General features: G+C 31.7%; 1 long non-coding RNA gene across 1 annotated transcript; it reads left to right on the forward strand.

Moving 5' to 3' along the window:
* Positions 1-357: 357 nt before the first annotated feature.
* LOC143077972 (uncharacterized) lies at positions 358-12,620 on the forward strand. Its single transcript, XR_012978972.1, has 3 exons — positions 358-502; positions 8,420-8,707; positions 11,836-12,620. It is a non-coding gene; the product is annotated as an uncharacterized LOC143077972 (long non-coding RNA).
* The last annotated feature ends 303 nt before the right edge of the window (positions 12,621-12,923 follow it).

The following is a 12,923-nucleotide window of genomic DNA, read 5'->3' on the forward strand; positions in this document are numbered from 1 at the left end:
TGAAGTCTGCCTTCTGTGGGCGACGATTTTGTAAATTCTCTATGCAGTAACTGAACATTGGGCTTGATCTATTGTGTTTAGTAAGAAAAGTCTAACGGTGAAGTTGGCTTCATTATTTGCACACGTCCTCGAATTAGCTAAATTAATTAAGCATTAATATATTTTATGTTTATTCAAACAAAGTCCATTAAGCATAATCAAATACCAGTAAGACAAACAATTGTAGTTTTTAACGTTTATCTTAATAAATAGTCTGCATCATAAGTATATGCAAATCATGCGTTAGTAGTTCATTCAAAAATGAGTGTTTGTCAATAGTATTGACAATTCGAAAGATACCAGCAATATAGAGTTAAATGTTCATTCATTTTACCAACGAATCATCAAACAAATAGATAGTCACTGATCTTACTGGTATTCTGAGTACTAACGGAAAAAATGTTGCATTTTTTTAATTTTTGTCTCTTGGTATATTTGTTGGATCAAACTGTTACGCCATTAAGTAAGTATAGATTTGTTATAATTTTAAACTGAGGTAGAGACAAAAACGGTTGGAGAATGATTAATTAAGTAATTTAATCGTGATCGGAACTAGCCTGACTTCAGGCTAATTACTTAATTAATCATTCTCCAACCGTTTTTGTCTCTACCTCAGTTTAAAATTATAACAAATCTATACTTAAGTTGTCTTAATTTCGGGTTAGTTTTATATTGACTGATTATGAATCATACCGAGAAACAAAAACATAAAAACGACAATTATTAGTTTAAAAGATAAAAAAAAATAATATAAATTTTTTTTCGTTTTTTTAGAAATAACGTTTTTTGATTATTTTCGACACATCAGTTTAAATGTCACTCTGGTATCTTTCGCATCTCTATTATGATTTGTTTGTAATCATATTTGTTTGAATACTGAAATTGTCAGTCGGTTTCTTAGATTGCTCATATAATTTTGCTCATATGTTTTTGGTAATCGACGTGTCTCTTTCAATAAATCGCCTGTGTACATGTTACTAGTATATCGTATTTGAATATTAAATTAGGTATCAATTTGTTGTTTCAGGTATGCTTTATTATTTGCACTGTATGTTACAAATGAATGATTATTACAAATACGTTACTACTGTTTTGTAGGACTTATTGTATATGCTATAGAAATTGATTTAAAACATGTCAATGCTATATGTGGTGTTATCTCCGATGCTCAGTTTAGACATTGTGTGGAATAATTAACAACGTAATAATATAGTTCTATGCTGAAGTGAACACTATGGGTGCCATATTTGGAGCAGGATTTGCTTACTCTTCCGAAGCATCTGAGATCACCCCCGGTTTTTGATGGGTTATTGTTGCTCACTTTTTACTTTTCTATGTGTTGACTCTTGTTTGACTATTCGTCGGTTTTCTTTTTTTTCTTCATGGCATTGTCAGTCTGTGTATCCCTTTGGTATATTTCGCCTGTCTTTTCTTTTTAAACCCAAGAAAACGATGAACACGTCTACGTGATTAATACGTAGATTAGGTTAAAAATATCAACCATTTTCTTTCGCGTCGTTACAATTTTTTAAAGTTTAGCAATGAACGTGGCTTATAAGACAAAGCTTTTAAATTTCATACTGACGATAAAAATATACAAGAACTCCTCTTATTTTCATCTGAATCGAGGTTCTTTCAGACACCTTTACAAACAAGAAGAACAAAGAAGCCTGATCATTTAATTTCACATCCAGATATATTGATGATGTTCTTTCAGTTAACAATCCAAACTTTTCTGAATGGGTTCCATTAATATACCCCCAAAACTAGAAATTAAAGAAACAACAGACACGACTTCCTCCTGCACATTTTTAGACTCATACCTCGATTTTGACATATACGGTCATCTCAGTTCCAAAATCTATGACAAACGAGACGATTTTAATTATGAAATTATCAATTTCCCCAATCTTAGTAGCATGCAGCAACAACTCAGACTTTGTAAAACGTCACCAGTGACTGAGTAGAAAGTTTATGAATCAGGGGGATGTCAAAGAACGTATCGTTCTTTTTCTAGAAAAAAAAATCGCTGGACGATACCAAGACCTTGTTGATAAATATTCCGTATCACAAATAATATAATACACAATGGTCTTGAGGTATAGATTCTGGACACTGACGTTGTTTATCATCGTAACGTGATATAGTACTCTTTTATTTGTCTTTATGAGTTTACTTGCACTGTTCAGTCTGTTTTGGTGGTATCCATTTGACGTAGCTCTGTATTAAAACATCCCGTTATTGTGTTATTGGCCTATTATAATTTTTTCATTCTTGTCTTTTATTTTTGCTAAATGCTTTGTCTATATGATTTCTTTGTTACGTATGACGTGGCTCTGTACTTATGTAACCCGTCATTGTGTTATTGTGCCACCGTAAATGTTTGTTAACATATTTCTTTGTTTAGATAGTGATTAAGATAATTTAAGACAATGTTGACTGCTGTACTCCTATTTAGGACATTTTTTACCCATTATGTCTGTTTGTTTTGTTAACATAACTTTGTCAATAAAATTGAAGTGTATGCGACGGTCATACAAGTCAAGGGTTTAGCTAGCTATTAAATCCAGGTTTAATCCACCATTGTCTACATTAGAAAATACCCTTACCAAGTCTGGAATATGACAGGTGTTGTCCATTCGTTTGATATGTTTAAATTTTGCTTTACCATCTTGTTAGGGTCTTTCCGTTTTGAATTTCCTCGGATTTAAGTATGTTTGTGATTTTACTTTTTGGATAGTTATCTTTCAAGATAAAACCTGATATACAGTAAGTGCACTGCAATGTAATCTGCTAAACTGAATCTTGGTGGTGGTTGAAAAAAGAATAAATGTCATACTAGCGCGGCTTTAGTGTTTTAACAAACAAGAATATTGGTACTTAATTCTTAAAAACATATAAACAAAAATATCAAACTCTTAGGTAACTAGAAAAAAGGAAAATAAAAAAGTCATAAACCTAATGAAATCCAACGTTAGATTATATCTACCAATAAAATAAATGGCCTGTTGCTTTTCTTGTGATAAGTCAAGGGACGAGTGATTGGGAAAATGAGAGTTTAATGCAAAATGTTGTTACAGATCAGCCTCATTATATCTGTTTTAACTGTGAGAAAACGATACTTTTGACTCTACCTGTAGATCAGAAAGACATAAGCTTATTAACTTGTATGAGCTATCGTATAAAAAAACTTACACGTAAGTATTTAACTTAAATGGTTTGACTGTAAGCGGAAGACTGTCGACAGTGGAATTCTATACTTACAAACTTTACTAGCATTTGCGGTTATTTCCAACCGTGATTTTTTTTTAATAAACACACGGGTATTGGTTAAGTTTTCACAAAACAACATGATTGATATTTCCTTATATTACAACAATGAGAGCATATAAACTGATAAATCAATGGAAAGTACCATATTCTACAACTAGATAAACCCATTCCCGTTTAAATATTTATATGATATGTATATATCATTCATCGTGTTACTAATTTTTAATATGATTCTTATAATGATATGTTTTTCGTTTTATCTTTCATATTAAATTTAATTTTTGTCATTCCATACAACTTTAATCGATCAGTAAACAATATATTTTTCACAATTTCTTCAAACTATACAAAAAACCTGCCATAACTACCAGTATCTTGGTTCAACATTAAACTGTCATGTTTTCTTCGACAGTCAATACTAATATTCGATATTTGAATACTATTGTACGTTGCAGGTATTGTATCGTCGATTAGATGGGGGGATGGGGGGTAAACAATTTTTTGGATTATTGAATTATAATATGTTTTGTATCATAATTTTAATTTCGATCATTAATGGGACCAAGTAGGATTAAGAAAAAAAAGGTTGTGTTTAAACATTGATAGAAGCGTAGTACTAGTATTGAAATAAAATTTCGCTGTCAGCTGCCAGTTTTGATAAATGATCATAGAAATGGGTCAAAGTCTGAAATGGTCTTGTTAAAATATCTTTAACTAAACAATGTACAACGTTATAAAAGATCCATATAAGGAGTTGCAGGACTTAAATAGGCGTTCAATTTTATGTGAAGTCTTATAGATTTTGGTTGAAAACTGTAGAAATGTTTGAAAAACTTGTAGTTTTCTTTCATATATTTTGCTAATAAAATTGCAAAAAATAGTTCAAAAACCTGGAAATATAAGATAAATGTACAAAAAACAATATATAATAACAGATGCATAACTTTAAAACATGTGCAATTTACCATTGAATTTCAGGGGTCTAGGTTGAAAACTTTTTGTTCGATAGTCCTGAAAAATGCATTCATATTCCTTAAACAATTATATACTTAAATGTGCCTAACTTCAACATGTGCATTATTCCAGTAAAGTTTCAGAGATCAAGGTTGAACATTGTAGAAGTTGAATACACAAATTATGCATCAGACTGCGCCGCCAGACTGCCCACCCACACGACCATACTATAAACCAACCAAGCCAAATATAATCTCAAACACATTGCTGATATATTGTGGTATTTCGAAATAAGTATTGGACCTTATCTGGGTCCGTAATGATGCAACCTTTAATCTACCCTTAGTCGAGGGACAGCTGAAAAAAATTGAATATAGGGGAGGTTACATTGGGGAGATCTTTTTAACAATTGATTTGACTTATACATCATATAAGTAAATAATTTTCAATTAATCAATATGTTTTATCTATAAAAAGAAACTAAAAATATGAAAGAAATTCTGGATCACGTGCTCATTGACAGTTTGTGAAGGTCATGTCGAATATTAGCGAGATGGTATTCAGTCAGGAATACATACGAAATAATGATAATTCAAACGCTTCCATACATGGGTTTTGTTTTCTACGAATTTTGTGTAATCCTGTGTCCGTGTCAATGAAAGTATCCTAGGATATGTCCTAAGATAGGTCTTAGGACATTATTTGGGATGGTCTTAGGACGTATCTGAGACATGTCTTAGGATGTAAAACAAAGCTATCTTAGGACAGTCCTAACTCATTTATTTAATTGAAACAAATATGTAGAGAATTCAATGACATATATTCTATTGTATTTCACTATATGTGTAAAAGGAGGAAGGATGAATCTTTTATGGAAAACAATTTACGCAAAATAAAAGTTTTAGCGTAATACTAGTAGATACGTATTATACATGATAAAAAAAAATATATAAATGAATTTCATACGACAACAAAACAAAATAGTCGTACAACTTTGTTAACAATACAATATTCGTGCTTCAATTTAATGTAAGAATGTAAATTAGTTTTGTATTTGGGTCCACCCGATTTCATTACATGTACTGTACTGAATAAATCTTTATTAAAAAGAAGTAAATTTTTTCCACATTTAAATAAACAATGCACCGTTTGGTTAGGGAGTATTTTTAAGAATAAATTTGTCTACAAATTGAAAATAATGTAACACAATTAATTTTTTTAACAAATATTAAAAAAACATTGTTTAATTAGCTCAATTCTTATAACATTATAATAGTTTAATATTGTATAAGTATATTTATTATTGAGTTTATGCCATATTTGTTGTTTTTATTTCGTTTTAGGACATCGTAACTTTTAGAACTATCCTAAGACACCTATTTATATGTCCTAACTTAAGGACCAAATTTAGGACATATCTTAGTTTAGGAGACTTTCGTTAACCTGACTTAGGACTAAGACGTGTCCTAAAACCATCCTTAGACATGTCCTAGACCTAGGACAGCTTCGTTGACACGGCCCCTGATTACCATCTATACTGCTTAAGGAAGAGACCATTTAATTGAGTCGCAACTCCTCTAAAACCATACATAGTATGAAATATTTGTGATATGACGTATAAATGTAGTGTCTTGTACTTTAGTCCTCAGAAAACGCCAATTTATGAGATAATATTCAAATTTGGAGACCATTATCCATCCGTGTCTTATACGTTTTCGTACATGATCAATCGATGTACTACTTTGGTAATCGTTAATACTAAAATAATGCAGTCCAATTTGTAAGCCTGCATACGACGATTCAAAGAATTAAACTGAATATATATCTTAAATAGGGCCCTTTATAGCTTACGGTTCGGTGTGAGCCAAGGTTTGGTGTTCAAGACCGTACTTAGACCTATAATGGTTTTTGGTCATTTGGCCCAAAAGGTCAAAGTGAGCTTTTCTCATCACTTGGCGTCTGTCGTCCGTCATCCTCCGTTAATTTTTACAAAATCTTCTCCTCTGAAACTACTGGGCCAAATTAAACCAAAATTTTCCAGAATCTTCCTTAGAGTATCTGGTTTTAAAAATGTAGCAAATGCAATGATCCAGATCATTAACCAACATGGCTGCCATGGCTAGAAATAGAACATGGTCGTAAAACAAGTTTTTTTGGCTTATATCTCTGAAACTAAAGCATTTAGACCAAATCATCAGGTACAGATCAAATTCCTTTGAAATTTTCAGGCACATCAAATAACCCGATGTAGGGTTGCTGTCTTTAAATTTGTAATTTTAAGAACATTTTGCAGGTTTTTTGTATATTATCTTGAATAGTTTGATAGATAGTTCGTTTCTGAGTGTGTAACATTTCAGTGTTGTGTTTCTGTTGTGTCGTAGTTCTCTTATACTTGATGCGTTTCCCTCAGTTTTAGTTTGTAACTCGGATTTGTTTTTTCTCTATCGATTTATGAATTTCGAACAGTGGTATACTACTGTTGCCTTTATTTATAAACTTTAGATAACAAAATTGTTCATCAAAGTAAGATCTTCAAATAACTCAACATGATAAAAATTGTCAATTGACCCCATAAAGAGTAATTGCCATTTAATGTAAATTTTTAACAATTTTTCGTAAATTTTGGTAAAATTTGTAAATTTGTACAAAATATTTTACTCTTAAACTACTGAGCAAAGTTCATGATAGATATTTATCAGCCATTATCACTATCTTAGTCAATACCACTGTCCTGTGGGACGTATCACGATAATGACCAGTTTTTCAAGAACTATTATGTTTATTTCATTGAGGAAACATGTTTTGGAAAATTCTCATAAATTCAAAATGCTTACAGCGAACTCGAGTAGTTGTACGATTTCTATGGCAAAGAGTGAAGACCAGTCGTAGTAATACTGCCATTCATTTTAGTGCAATTTTTTCAGTATATAAATACTTAATCAAGTTATCTTTAATTTTATGATTAAGGAAAACATATAATAAACAATTCAACAACTTAAATATAATATTAAAAACAGGAACATGTTTTATAAAAGGTACATCTCTCTAAACAGAGAAACCACGCCCCACCGGTCATTAACAGAGAAATCACGCCCCAACGGTCATTATCAGACGGAAACCACGCCCCAACGGTCATTATCAGACGGAAACCACGCCCCACCGGTCATTATCATGTAAAAGTTCGTTAACGACCGGGTTTCTGGTCCGGTTTTTTTCTGTTAATGACCGATTGAATTTATTACTGAAGAAAAATGAATGTCATGTGACCCCTTTTAATCCAATAAGAGAATCTTATTCTCAACCGATATGAAATAAATATAATTAATAACAACAAGAATATGTTCAGTCAAGAAAGATCTACAAACACATCACCATCACAAAAATAAAATTTGTTCATGAATTCTATTCTTGTCTGTAACGTGTGCACACAGACTAAGGTGAGCGACAGAGGCTCTCAGAGCCTCTAGTTCTTTTACAATTGTGCTTGGATGGATGAGAGCCATAGATCAAATATCTTTATTAAGTAGTTTAGTAGATGTTGGTAAAAAAAACTACGAAAATCAACCTTTTGCACATTTATTTTTAGACTTTGATTTTAAAAAGGCGTATGATACGATTGATAGAACATTGTTATTGGAAAAACTGAAATCTCTTGGGGTTGAATGGCTATTAATTCCCGTCATCATTGGGTCATGTGCTCGATCAGAGTCAATTGTTTTAACACAGATTGTTTAACTGTAAACTGTGGTTTAAATTATTTAACATGTTCATAAAATAAATTTATGTAACTTTGTTCAAATAGATGTAAATTCTTTATTGATTAGAATGTCTACAGTAGTTTTAATTGAGCTCTTACACAAAACTCTCCAAGTGTTAGTGTGAATAATCCTAACGCGAGGTAACTTTATGTTGTTTGCGTTACCATGGATAAATAAGTAGAAACGAATTCTGATTGGTCGCACCTGCAGTATTGTCCAAATATGGATTTGTTTTTATTTACTGAATAGCGTTACTTTACAATTAGATTGCATTTAATAAAGAATTTTCTTAGTAAAAAAGATTTGACTATTTTCAGGTGAGTAAAAACTAAGTTTGATTTTTATTTTAAAATCTATTTTTTATTCATTCAAAATGTTTAATCTTAATTTTGCAGATGAGTATATATTATGTGAAGGTAATAGTACCAATTTGGAATGTTGCCTGGAATGTTCTATTCAAATTCTAGAGGCGACGTACGGAAGAACTAATTCTATTGTGTGTCCACACGACACTGTGTTCAATTCTACAGAATACAACTATACCAATTCTGCAAGCACTATTGTGAGCAACGCATGTGATGGAAAACCATCATGTCTGCTCTATTCCACCAACGACCTATACGATGATCCTTCTCCAGATGTTTTTAAATACCTGAACGTTACGTATGAATGTTTGAAAGCAGGTATGGTGAATATATATAATTTTATGTGATTGATGATGTAATTTTAAAGTAGCTTAATTCCGTGGATTCACATGAACATGTAAACCTATTTCCCTTGTGAGGAAATCCCGTTATCAAATATTAAAAATACGACTACGTTGTTTATTGGTCGTGTTTACATCGAAAACAGATAGGCATGTGTTAAATTCCCTTTTGAAAATGAGTTTAAAGAGTAATATAAAAAATATTCAAACTCAGAGGATAATTCAAAACGAAAAGTCGCAAATCAAATGGCAACATCAAAAGCTAATACACAGCAAACGATAATGGATAACAACTGTCATATTCCTGACTTGGTACAGGCATTTTCTAATGGAGTAAATGGTGAAGGTTGTATAGCTAGCTGAACCTCCCATGACAGTCGTATAAAATTCCATGATCTTGAGAACAATGTGTGGAAAAAACTAACAGACATAATAGGTATAAATGTCAAATATAAAAGGTAAATTATAAAACAAACAAATATGTCAACAAAGAAAAAGAAAAAAACGCATATAGACAAAGCACAGTAGCAAAAGCGAAAGACAAGGATACAAAAACTAACCGAAGCACAATACCACAATGACGGAATAAATGAGTACCGAGCCTCATCAAATGGATATTACCAAAAATAGCTTAAACAGTGAAAGTAATAATTTACAAAGACAAATAAAATAACACTAGATGACAAACGGCATCAGTACCCAGAATATATACGGAATGTTTATCAACAATGTGTCTTCCGGTAGACCTTTTTTCAGAAAAAGGACGAGACTTCATTTGATATTACCCTGGTTCATCAACCTTTTTGAACAGACACTGGTACAAACAAAATTTCAGCATCATCGCCTCCTTGTCCTCAATCATGCGACATCCAAATTTGAATGTAAGGATGGTTATGAATAACTTCCAAAATTAAAAAAGACAATCAAATCAGAACTATCAGTACTTGATGTAACTAGAAGTTGAAGTTTTATTCTCCAGCTGTTTATATCTTGTGTTTCTTTATCAACCACAACATTTAAAAGTACTGGATCAACTACTAATACAAATAGATTAGTGTTTAATAAAGGCAACAGTAGTATACCGCTGTTCAAAAGTCATAAATCGATTGAGTGAAAACAAATCAAGATTACAAAATAAAACCGTGGGAAATACATCAACTATAATAGGGAAAACAACGGAACAACAGAAACACTTAGGTGCAACAAAAACAAACGCCAACATACATAGAAACGGACTATTTGATTACAACTGCCATATTCCTGACTTTGTACGGGAAATTTTTAGACATGGTGGGTTTAACCTGTTTGTATTGAATTGCTAACTAAACTTTCTGATTATATGGCAGTATAAATTACCAATGAAAAATCAATACCTTTGTTTTTAAATATTTTTGGTCGCTATTTTTGTTTTACCTATTGAGTTTTCGTGTATCGCGTATTATTATATATGATCAGTATGTTACAGTTAATTCTACAGTCCTTAAGGTAAACGCACCATAATGTTCACTATATGGAACTTAACTCCGTCCCAGATTGTACAACATACTAGAACTATTGTGATAATTTTCACATTTAATACATCACGACAATGAAATTACCAATCATTGTGTGAGTTTTTTTTTATTATCATGTACACCTAAATACTGAGAATTGTCTTTTTTTTAAAAGCTTCTAATGAGGTTTAAATATTATTCCATGCAATACCCCCTTGCTTGATTTTGTGCGTAGTAAAAATAAAATAATAAACCCAGAACTAGAAGTTTAAAAGGACACCTTAGTATTACCATTACAGTAATGTTTTTTCAAATCATTTTATGACAACATTCTATGTATTGAACGCAATACCGGTAATCCGACGGAAAAATTCAACGCGATCGTTAATCTTCCCTTCCTCATTAATCACTATCACTGAATGTAAGTTGTAACTAAATATCTAATTTCATGTGATCAATACAACGGGTGCCAATAGTGGAACAGAAACTTCGCACTCTACAGGAGATTCAATGGCGTCGTTAGTTTATTCATTTCTTTTTCAAACAGGGTCGTGATGATTTTCTTTTATTTGTTCGTAATTTATTTTGTATCATTCTTTTTTTCATTGTCTGTGCGTTTTCTATAAAACTATGTGATTGACTTCTCTATCTTTTGTTCTTAAAAATGTGTATTAATGTCAAACATTCACATTCCATTTTGTTTTTAACTTTGTATTGATATCTAAATGTAATGGCTTTGTGTTAGTCAAGAGAAACAATCCGTGTCTGCATGATGCTCATCGTCGATTATGATTTTATCATCGCATCTTAACTAGAATTTATAAAACCGTTGAACTGTTCAGATGCCTTCAGAATGGAAATGGGGAATGTGTCAAAGAGACAACAACCCGACCATAGAAAAAACAACAGCAGAAGGTCACCAACAGGTCTTCAATGTAGCGAAAAATTCCCGCACTCGGAGGTGTCCTTCAGCTGGTCCCTTAACAAATATATACTAGTTCAGTGATAATGATAACAGTATGTTACATTTGTTGTTTCGTTGTTTTCCTCTTATAGTTGATGTGTTTCTCTCGGTTTGTTTGTAACCCGGATATGTTTACTATGACTTTCGAACAGCGGTATACTACTGTTGCCTATATTTAAAACACAAATCAAACGAATTTATTACGATCAATTTGTTTTAGGTTTTTAGCCATGACAGGTTTTTTTCATGTTTCAAAGGAAAAATATGTTTGAGAGATCTTAATTCTTCAATTTCATAATTAACCTCCGTATAAAGCATACATCATCGGATACTTGAAAGAGAAAAAAACTGATGAATGATTTAAAATATTGTGAGAATGTATGTAAATATCAAAAGAACCTAAGAATCAATAACGACCAATTTCTCAGTTGAATAATTATGCTAGCTAGATGAAGGACTTAGAAAATAATTTTATGTATAAAAAGCTACAAGTAACACTAAGCAGAGCAGAATCTTCTTTGAAGGTTCAAATAAAAATATTAAAAATTAATTTCTTCTATATGAAATTGATATAATTGCAACAAAATTCGATCTATGTTTATGCATAATCTTGTCCTGATGAAGATGAATATATATATTACGTTTCAGAAATTACAACAGAAAAGACATCAGCTAACTTTGATCTGACTACGCCTGATACTGATACAGACCCTTTGGCATATACAGAACTTACAACGCAAGAGACACCAGCTAACATTGATCCGACTACGTCTGGTACTGATATTGACCCTTTGTCATGCCGCTGTCCTTGCTCTCTAGTTGGACAAAACAAATGGGGATATTTACGTGATCTAAATGTGTCTTTGGCACAATTAGAAGAAATATTGAAACCTGATTTAAATAAATTACATAAACTTATTGCGATAAACAAGAAAACTACTACCATGAATTTACGTACCAAATATTCTGCAGCAGACGTTCGTATTTCGGCCGTTTCAATTGGCGTAGCAGGAGCTACAATGTTATGTCTTGTTCCTGCTTTTGTTGTTGTCATGGATTTGATAGAATGTATTCGCTGAAAATGTTTCGGAATAGAAAAGATTATAAAGATGTTTGACATTTATCTAGCCGTAGTGTGTCGTTTTTCAACTACTTGTGTGATTTTATTTTCCCATTTCAAAACTTTGCTTAAGACATCACTGCAATTGTTGATGTTTCTTGAATTGATACTTTAAAGTTTAATTTTGTAATCCTTGAATTTGAAAATTACAAAATTAGATCAATAGTTTATAAAATGAAATTATTCCGCTGTTCACAAGACATATCATTTTGTATATCAGTATTCACAGTTTTCCTCAAATGTTTCATTAGCTGTTATATTCTTAATCAACGATTTGACCCATATTCTAATAACTGATTTTATAAAAAGTCAAAATGAGCACTATTAAAAGATAATATAGTATATCATTAATTCGGTAGATGGCCAATTACATATGGTCCGCAAACTGTCAAAAAATATGACAAGCCCCATCAGAACGTCGTACACCTCCGCTGCTAACTTGAGAATTTACTTTAAAATGCAGTATGGTAAAATACAAGGTAAACATTTAAGGACCGAAAATAGCACTTTAAAGAGCAACAATGATGAAATATATAAACGAGGTTTTCTGCTGGTGATCTTACATATTAAATCAATTAAAGAATGACTGATGCAAGCTATACTTTATTGTAGTTGT

The sequence above is a fragment of the Mytilus galloprovincialis genome, chromosome 6 (genome assembly GCF_965363235.1).
Source record: "Mytilus galloprovincialis chromosome 6, xbMytGall1.hap1.1, whole genome shotgun sequence".
NCBI lineage: Eukaryota > Metazoa > Mollusca > Bivalvia > Mytilida > Mytilidae > Mytilus > Mytilus galloprovincialis.